The sequence below is a fragment of the Sylvia atricapilla genome, chromosome 3 (genome assembly GCF_009819655.1).
Source record: "Sylvia atricapilla isolate bSylAtr1 chromosome 3, bSylAtr1.pri, whole genome shotgun sequence".
Lineage (NCBI taxonomy): Eukaryota > Metazoa > Chordata > Aves > Passeriformes > Sylviidae > Sylvia > Sylvia atricapilla.
Window position 1 is genome coordinate 50182390 of NC_089142.1, and position 10139 is coordinate 50192528.

At 34.9% G+C, this 10139-nt stretch overlaps 1 long non-coding RNA gene across 1 annotated transcript; it reads left to right on the plus strand.

Moving 5' to 3' along the window:
* The first annotated feature begins 3008 nt into the window (after positions 1-3008).
* LOC136358419 (uncharacterized) lies at positions 3009-4101 on the plus strand. The gene is made up of 2 exons (XR_010743090.1): positions 3009-3135; positions 3491-4101. It is a non-coding gene; the product is annotated as an uncharacterized lncRNA (long non-coding RNA).
* Positions 4102-10139: the final 6038 nt, after the last annotated feature.

Sequence of the window (10139 nt, forward strand, 5' to 3'; positions counted from 1 at the left end):
AAATTTAAAATTAACTATTATTATTTTAGATACAAAAGAAAATCATAAACTTGGATAAATTATACTCAACCAGAACTTTTTAGTCACACAAAAATAGTGATTTAATTAGTCTAGAACTTAATTAATAAGTAATTAATTTAATTAGTTAAAGCATTGTATGCCATTTCTATAGAAATACTTGCATATTTACTCATACCTAAGAGTAGAAAATCTACCCATGTAAATTTTACATATATTTTTCTATTCTACACATACAAGCATTGCTATCCAAGGATGACCAGATCTGCACTATGGTCCATATTTTTCTAACATCATCCATTGAAATAATTTTATCAATATAAAATTGTATGTAGTCATAGCAGAGACTTTAAAGTATGAGCTCAAAAACATTTCTTGCCATTTTAAAAAGCTACTCAGTTTCTCTGTGCAATGGATTTATGACTTGCATCTATTAGTTTGATTCTTTCATCCACCTCTCTTTTCCCTTTATATTAATTTCATATTTCAGATGCACTCTGTAAGAATCTGTAAACTCTTTTAAAATTATTTAGAAACAAATGATTGAATAAGAAGACAATGTCACAGAAAAAAAAAATGGACATATATAGATATTTTAGGCATGTGACTAACCCAGAGCAAAAGGAGATCAGTCTTGTTTACATTTCTTCCAAAGAATAACAGGAATGAAGGACAGCAGTGGCAGAGGAGGACAGCCAAGAAAAACACACTGCATTGGGAGCTTTGATTATAGATTTTACTCAGGTTCACTGATGATGCTTTCAGAGATGCTTGCATTTTATCAAGACTTTTAAATCACCTACAGAATGGAATAGGAGAAAAATTACATCACAGCTTTGGCATGAGGTGGTGTACAAGGGAATTGCTCAGAGAAAGGCTACCACAGGAGTTTTTCACTTCTGTGGGAAGAGGGGGGGTTACCATGTCTTGATAGGAAGACCTTTCAGTGCTGACAAGTATCAGTGTAAGAAGAGTAGTTAGGAAGTTGGATGAGATGATAAATAATGTAAAGGACAATGTACTATTATTTACTACAACAACTCTAAAAAATCTCAATAAACTGGGTCTTTACTTAAAATGTCAGAGTAATCTAGAAAATCTATAATCTGTCAAAGGTGCACAGTGTGTCTATGATTTTCTATTGAAAAGAAACACTTTCAGATCAGGCTTGAGAGAAGATAAAAATGGAGAGATGTAGAGAGGAGGCACATGAGAACCAATAAAAACCTATTTAGTTGAATAGAAATGGAAACATTCAGTATATTATTGAACATGCATTGTTGCAAAAAATTAAAGATAATCTTATGGATTTAAGGATTACAAGATACAGTTTATTTTATAATGGAAAGTGAAAAAGAAAAAAAAAACAAGCCAGTGAATATTTTCTATCCCTTAAAGGGTAATCTACCAAAAGGTTGTATAATAATGACACATTAGAGGTTTAAGATATCTTCTCACAGTTTCTTTGTGTACTACAAGAATGAGGGAGAGACGGAGAAGAAAACAAGAGCTTTTATTCCTAGGGAAAAATAAATTATTGACATCTTGAGAAAGTTAACCATTCCAATCTCTGCTTAAGTAGGGTCAGCTGCAGCAGGTTGCCTAGGACAGTGTACTGCCTTTGAATATGTCCACAGATGGAGATCCCATGACTTTTCTGGCCAATCTGTTCTGCTATTTGACCATCCTCATAGTAAAATAAGGTTTTCTTGTGTTAGATGCAATTAACAATGCTGATAATCAAGAATCTGAATTAAGACAAATTCTTCTTGTGGGATCAGGTTTAATGTCCAAAGGGAACAGTATAATTGAGAGCACCCATGGTATTCTATCCAGAGATCCTGATTTTTTGTAGATTCAGATTATTCATAACAAGAACACAAAGGCAAAACAATTTTGTAGGATGAAGGAAAAGAGAATAAACTCATGTTTGTGTATTGTCTTCTTCCAAGAAGACTATTTGCTCATCTTAAGTTGGTGGAATTCCTTTATCATTTTTGTGCCCCTTTGAAGACAGCACTGCTGTCCTGTGTGTTAAGGGAATTCTGTCTCCAGTTCCTCTGAGATGCATGTTTTAGAGAACGTGTTACTAGTAATTGAAATGGTTCAGACAGTTTAGGAAGTAAGACCAAAAGGGCCTGCTTACATTAGGTCAGATCAAGTCCATCATATAAGACAAGGAACAGGAAAGACCAGACAGACCAAAGAGTTTGGGGCATCAGACAACCTTGCAGTATTTTGCAGAGAATTAATTAGGTACATTTTGCTGTATGAGGCAGGGGAAATCAGACATAGCGCAAATCCATTTGGGAGCCTTGTCAATCTCCTCAGAGAGAAAATTTCTCTGTACATAAAATCCAGCAATCATCATGGCTTTGTGACCAAGACACATCAGCCAACCTGAGTGGGTTTTCTATACTATGTAATTTCACAGTTTTGATAGTCATGAGGAATATGACAAATCATACAGGAAAAGATATTAAACATAGTAAACATATGACAAGAAAAATCCTTCTCTGAGTCCCCTGACAGACTGAGGAGATGCTAGAAGGAAATTTGATATGTTGACAACTCATAGACATAAGACTACCTTATATCTTTGTAATTGTGTCCCTGGAAGGCTGGAGCTGATAATACTGTGTAACTGAAATCATGGGAGCCCAGACCATTTTCACATATTCTTTTCCCTCCTGTTCGAGTTTCAGAGGTTGAAGATGTATCTGCCTGGCTCTAATGTTCACACAGTGTATGCTTTGGGCCTTGTTTGATCTGTCTTGGGAGTTTAAACCCTAAGCTAGCTTGGCTACATAAGTGTACATATGTACTGGAGCTGTACAAGGGTAGGAGAAGGAAAAGATGGAGGAATGCATACAGATTATCCATTGCTGCACAAAGGACATGTGCTGTTTCTAACACAAAGTTTGTACTGTTTCTAAAATAGTCTTCACATGATTAGGTAGCATAGATTTTTTTTTTTTTTTTTTTTTTTACCTATTTGTCTGGTTTGGTTTTCCATTTACTTTTACAGTTTGATAACATGTCAAGCTTGATATGTCAAGAGCGTGAGTTCTAAAGAAATGCACATAAGGGTATGTATTTAAAAGCAATTATATCGGAGTCGCGGGATAGCCAGCCTCATGCTATCATGGTCAGCTGGTCTCCATTTATTGTTCTAAAGTCATCATACTTATACAGACAGTAATTAGCTCATACATATGCACAAAGCGAACATTCTTATTGGTGCCTACATCCTTACCTAAGTACTACATACATGTCTCTTAGTAACAACCACAAATTCCTTATCATGTCCTTCAGTTCCCTTATCTTGCAGCTACAACTTATCACATAAGCAGGATGTACATCCTGTTGTTGCATTCCGACCTTGATGTCTAAATTCCAACCAACTGCATAGCATCGTGGCCTTTTCTATGCAGCCACTCTGTAGCAAGACTCTCCACACAATTAAGCACAGATAAAGAAGCAACCAAGTCCTTCATAGGACTTTCAAATGTTACTAGCTACTAACTCCTCATGAAAGCCTCCCTTAGGTGGTATTTTTACTTTCAGATATTCAAAAATGGTGTCCAGCTTTAAATAAGGTTGCAGTATAAAAAAAGTCTGATTCATAAGTGGCTTTAACAGAATCCTGCATGTATTTGACATGAAGATAATTGCTTAGTTTTAGGAGATATCCTGCTGGGGCTGCTTAGCTTAACGTATTCCTAAAACAGTATCTATGACAATGGGAAAAGCTCAGATGGAGAGTTGTTCAGTCTATTTATTATGTTGCCACCAAGAACTGTTTTTTACTGTCTCCAGGGATAGCAGAATTAGACTTAACCAATATACATTAGTTTAAAATTCAGGTTTTTCATGAGCATTCGGTAATTTCCCATCAAATTGAAAGGTATTAGAAATATAATCTGAGAGCTGCTGATGGATTCACATTTTACTGAATTAGAGAAGTAGTATGTTTTATCTGAATGTTTTGTAGGCAACTTCTCAATTTTTCAACAGAACCATAAAAAAAAAAAAAAAAAAAAAAAAAAAAAAAGACAAGTTCTTCCAAGTAAATGAAAGGAAGGAAGACAAAAACCTATTGAAGATACATGTTTTTTTCCAAAAAAGCTTGAGAGGGAATTTGGGCTTTCTTGGCCTTTAATATAATTCGGCTGTAGAGAAAACTGCAGAAAAAAAAAATGAAAGCACCATACCTGCCCCAAATAATCCAACTGAAATTTAAGCACAATTCCCAGTGAAGCATTAGTGTGTGTTTGAAATAATATCTTGCATAGTCCAAATCATGCCTTCTGTTCATAAACTCTGAAGCTCTGAGTTACACAATGGCATTTTGCAAACAAATATTTTGTATCCCAGTGACCATCCACCTCTGCACCTAAAAATATTAAGGAAATCATATGATCTGTATAACATGAAAATCTGCTCAGAAGCACAAGGAAAGTAGCCATTTGGACTCAAGGACTGATATTCAGAGATCCTGGTTATGATACCATTGTATCTTCCTTTGCACTAGCAATGGAGCTACTTCCATTTTCTCTCCTAGGTGGGGCAAAACACTCTCCCAGCTAACACAAATTAGGATGCTTGCTGAGTTACTGTTGGCAAGGCACTTTTCAGACCCTCTGGTACAAAGTCTGTTCTAAATGCTGTGTTTCATCAATATACAGATTATAAAGCATATTTGTCAGATGGTGCCAGGTTTTGATCTATGGTCTAAAAGTAATCAGATTGCAGAATATTTTGCAGGGACAAGACTTCAAGAGAAATTACTCTTGATGGAGCACCTTAGACAAGCAAGCCATTTTTACATATTAATTTACATGCTGAAGCATAATATAAATGTTAAAATCCTAGATGACTTTGGAGCAGGAGAAAAATGTTCCCTTGTACTCACTCCTGATCCAAACTTATGTATAGCCTCAGTACTTACTCTTTTTTCAGATCTCTGGTATTTCTTGAGCTTCCATCACAGTCTCTAAATAAAAATTCTAGGGCACAGAGAGTAAATCATGTGTTGGCTTAAGGCACTTTTCTTCTCAGCTTAAAACTGCCAAAATTAGCCAATTACAAATTAATCGAAGTAACAATAGATGTTACACCTTCAACTTTATGAATGCTCTTTCAAAAATACTCTACTTTTAAATGGGAAAAACCACACCCCACATCTATGTAAGCCCCCCAAGAAATTAATTGGACTGTAGAGGGAATGACTGGTTCTGCAGTTTGGTTGAAACAACATTGTAATTGCCTGTGGATTGAAAGGATAAAGGTCTATAGGAACACATCTGCTGGAGATAAAACATCCTTAAAGAACTGTGCTTTAAATATCTGAGGGTATTTTGGATGAAAGATTTAATGGCCATTATCACACTAATACAGTCACATCAGAAGGGGAAAACAGACATAATTTCCCTAATTATATCTGCCAAAAAAGCTGAAAAAATTATACTTGCATTACTGAAGTAAGAGAATATAAGTGTATCTATGAGCAGCTGGTTAAAACTTTGGGATGGCAAATTATGCATAGACACTTAAATGAGTTTTTACATGTCATGCTGTGATGAAGGGAATGTCTTCCAGCTGGGATGTAGTCAGAATAGCTGGTAAACTTTATCACGGTATTATGATGTAAAATTTATCATTGTATCACTGCAACAATAATTTGAAAACATGACTATTTCTTTTTTTAATACCCAGCTTTCTCTGTTGGGCTCTGTGGGCTAAAAGCATAAGTGCTGAATATTATAAATATTCCTTGAAATCCAGCCTTTTATTTCTCTATTATGCTACTTCATTATCTTACTTTACTCCTAACAATATTGCTTTAAAAATTAGGCATAGAGAGTTCAAGCTCGTTGACATTATACAGATACCAATTGGTATTTATTCTTAACTTAGGTTCTTTGTTTTAAATGTTTCAGGCTTACTAAAGAAAAAATTTAATTCAGAGCAAATTTAAATATTAATCAAATGTGAATTCGAAGTTTACTGAAGAACTGCTACAATCTACCCTATCTCTCCCTTTCATTCCTCTTAGCTTTCACTTTTATGACTTACACAATTTTCTTTATTTTCTGACCACCTGCTGACTCAGCTACTGACATACTTTTAATTTAAATGAGATCTTTCATTGGCATTAGTGGGAGGCAGAGGTGCAAAGAGACTTCCTTGAACCAGGATGAATACAGAACAAGACAGAGACAGGATTAGCAATTATGAGTACCTGATTATATAGGTTAGATAAGTGCTTAGCTCATTCAGATTCAGCAATTCTTTCTTTAACTGCTTTGACCTGTATGTCTATTGTAATTACCTGGTGATTTCTACAAGGAATGAGTAAGCTTATCCAATAAAATGAAAAAAAAATCAGACACTTGGAGGACACAGAGACAAAAATACCTATAGAAATACGTATAACACACACACATACACACACATCTTTTTTTTCTTGTTATATATATATATATATGTATGTATGTATGTACCCATAGTTTTTGTATTCTTACTCCTCCTTGGACTTCTTCTTGTAATCACTGTAAGAAACAAGATATTGGCCAAACTGAACTACTGGTCTGCAACTCCATGGCTATGCTTTGGTTCATAAGTTTTTTTAAAAAACTCAGGCACAATTTACCCTATTTCATGGCAGTGGTTCCCATATTATGTTCCATTCTATGTGCCCATAGAAATTATTTTCACCTACTTACCAGGTTAATGATAATGGGATATAGGATTCTCTGACTCTATTTGTTAAAAGATGTTCCAAGTTCTGCATCTGTTAGTTCATTTGGGACACGATTACTCACAGTTTCCATTATTTCAAGTCATGCTTTCCTTGTGTTTTCCTTATTGATATATTTAATTATTAATTCTTCATTATTTTGTTTTCACTAACTTCATTTATCAGGGCCTTATTAGCTCTTAAATTTGTAAATATTTTTTATCAAATCCTTCATCAGAACTAGCCACTCTCATAATTTTTAAAAGATATTACCAGAAAGAATCCCTTTTCTTTTTTTTTTAATTCCCATTAAATTCTGTGACAAGTCTACTGTCAGACTTGTTATGATTACTTTAAAAATAACTGGTTTACTATTATACAATATAACAAGGAAGACTCAATGTGTATAATTTCAGATCTTTGATTTTTACATCCTTGGTTTTGAAAAGTTTCCATAAACAAGCATCATACCAACAGATGAGGAGGCTTTTGAGATCAATTACTAACTGTGTTAAAGAGTGTTAAAGAGTTTAATTGTCAATCTGATATAATGCCAACCACAGAGAATGATAATGTATGAATCAATAAGCAAAAATTTCCTCCTGGTTATATAGACAGCTGTCTCAATTTTGGGTTTGATCTGTCATTGCTTGTCAACATTTTAAAAAAGTCAAATAGTAAGTAGTAAAAATGAAAGAAAAATCGTCATTTTTCTTGAATATCAGAATGTATACACACTTCAATAACTACCTTGAAAATAAATTGTAAGTTGCAAAACCTGCCGCGAACCTCAGCAGATGAAACTTGGTGCCTTTATTCATAAATCTATCAACTTCCAACTGAGTCAGCATTGCACTAGCATGCAAGTCATTCTCATCTTTCTAAAATTAGTTCCCTGGTGAAGAAAACATGAGTTCATGGGAGGTACCTGATTAAATAGGGTTGCATTTTCACATCTGCCCTGGATTTTGGAGGGGCTTTTTCTGTTGTCAGTAAATAAGCAAACTTCTGACTATTTATTTCTTACTGGTAAAAAATGTGCAATCCATGGAACTTATCATGTTATGCCCCAGGACACAAATTAGTGCCATGATGAATATGAAGACACTTTAAAACACCAGAGCTATCTCTTACTTTGTGTCTTGGCTGACTGAATAAATCAGGTGAGTTTTAATATACTGTGTGTGTTTTGTGTACTTCAGTTTGATTGCATATTTTCATAAGATTTCACTGTTGCAATAATAAAATGTTCCCACTGAAAATGCAGTTGGTTTTCTAAAGCTGTTGGAAAACAGCATTGAGGCATGATATTCCTAGTCAATGGCAGTTGATTGGTTCAGCTGTCTTTATGAGAAGCATTCATTCATAAGTAAAACAGCTGGACACTCCAGAAGCTGATCTGCACCTGTACTGTCTTCAATATGCCCTGTTGGTAAATTCATTTCATTTTACAACCTAGAGGAAAACTAAACCTGAAACCAAAATGGAATTGAGGTACTTGATCTTGCAAGGACTGCCCAGAGAGGATTCAGGTCCTTTCTACTACCATCATCTTGGCATAATAAAATTACTGATAAGATAAAAATGAATCATGTAAAATGTTGGCAAAGCCATCAGCTAATCTTGTCCCCTCCTAGAATTTTTCTCACTCTTCCCTGGAAGTGTGTTCTCTTCAGCTTCTATGACAGATTGGGGAAAGGAGCTGCGCCTAATCATGACCGAGAACTTCCTTATTTAATTAGTTTTGAAATCCCAAATGGACTAGCACTTTCCCTGAGATTTCACTAGGAAAGTTTTGTACAGCCTTTAGTGGCTATATTCATGGGGAGCAGTGGAGGCGTTGGAAGGGAGGAAGGAGGGATTTAATGGTCCCAACCTGTTAGTGTGCAAAAGATTGCATGATTATCCATTTACAGCAGCCAAAATGGAAACAGCTGTCCTAGAACAATTTAGAACTTTATCCTCCACTTAACTGTGTAAATAAATAAAAATCCATTTCCAAAGCAAATTATTCTGGATACCAGCTAAAGGTATTTAACTAGTTATTTACATTTGTACTAAGGCTTTTGAAGCATTCACATTCATTCATTCATATGTTTTATCTTAAAATAATTGCATGAGATTTGATGTATACAAAAGCTATGGGACCTATACAGGGCAGGAAGTCATCTCCAGCACAACTGGGTGCAACTACCTAAATGCAGCTCAGCAATCAGCTTCCCTTGTTGCTGCTTTTCTAAGAGTCTGGATAAGAGACTGCCTGTGGTTGATGCCATGGTGCTTTGTAATGTGTCTCTGTCTGAGTATCTTTAAAGACATTGCAAAAAATATTATTTGGAATGCCTTGAGCTAGTACAGCCTGTCTACAGACTGAAACAACAGCTGTCTCATGTATTTTAAAAGTGCTGTCTCTACTGGTTTCCTCCCAGCATGAAAAGAAAATTACAAACATTAAAAGCCTTTTGGTACACACAGATTTTGTACTTTTTTTTGCCTGCAGTGCAATGCATTATGCTTTGAATTTAATCCCAGAGGTTCTGCTGTCTAAAGCAACAATGTGCATTTGGAGGGAAGCAGTTTTCTGAAGATGCAGAATGGATTGACACAGTGACCCATGTCTTTTCTGAGAGTGTCACAGGGCTTTTGAAACCAGCATGGACAATCCAAATATTTTAGGAGTAAGAATTGTGCAACAGCTTTCTTTTCTTAAAAACCATGTGCTGCCCAAATGCCTCAGCAGCACTTCTGTGGCAAGATGGGTGAATTCTCTTATCCCAAGCTATTAAAGAACAGCTGCTTCAAGAAAAGATTTGAAGAACTCCCCAATTTTCCATTCTGTCTTCTGCTCTCCACAGAGTGTAAAGGCAAAGAGGATTTATTTGAAGCTGTGCTATATCTTTAGACTACTTGAAAAGCCACGGGAATTCTGTATAGGGACTCCATTTCCATATGAACTAATTATTTTGTCCAACTGACTGACTTCTCTCTCCAGATGCTTTTTCATTAGTTCTAATTAATATAGTCCCTCAGTTCTCTATGTTTTATTTCCAGTACCTTCCCTTCATCGTGTTCCATGAGGTATTTTTTTCAATTTGAAAGGTCTTCATCTCCTAGGGGTATCCCATGTAATTTAAAAAGGCTTGAGCTTGCTTATCAACACTTTCCTCGGTAAGGTGTTTATACAGTCATCTTCCTGTACACAATTTTCCATGAATTCTTTAAAATTAATTATTATAATACACTTAAAATTAAATTTAAAATAATTTTAGTTTTTAATATTTCTTTATAAATTAATTTGTTTAAATGATTTATTATCTCTAATTATGTTTATTTATTAAATAGAAATGAAATCAGGTAACAGGTTAAAAATTTGTTAAGG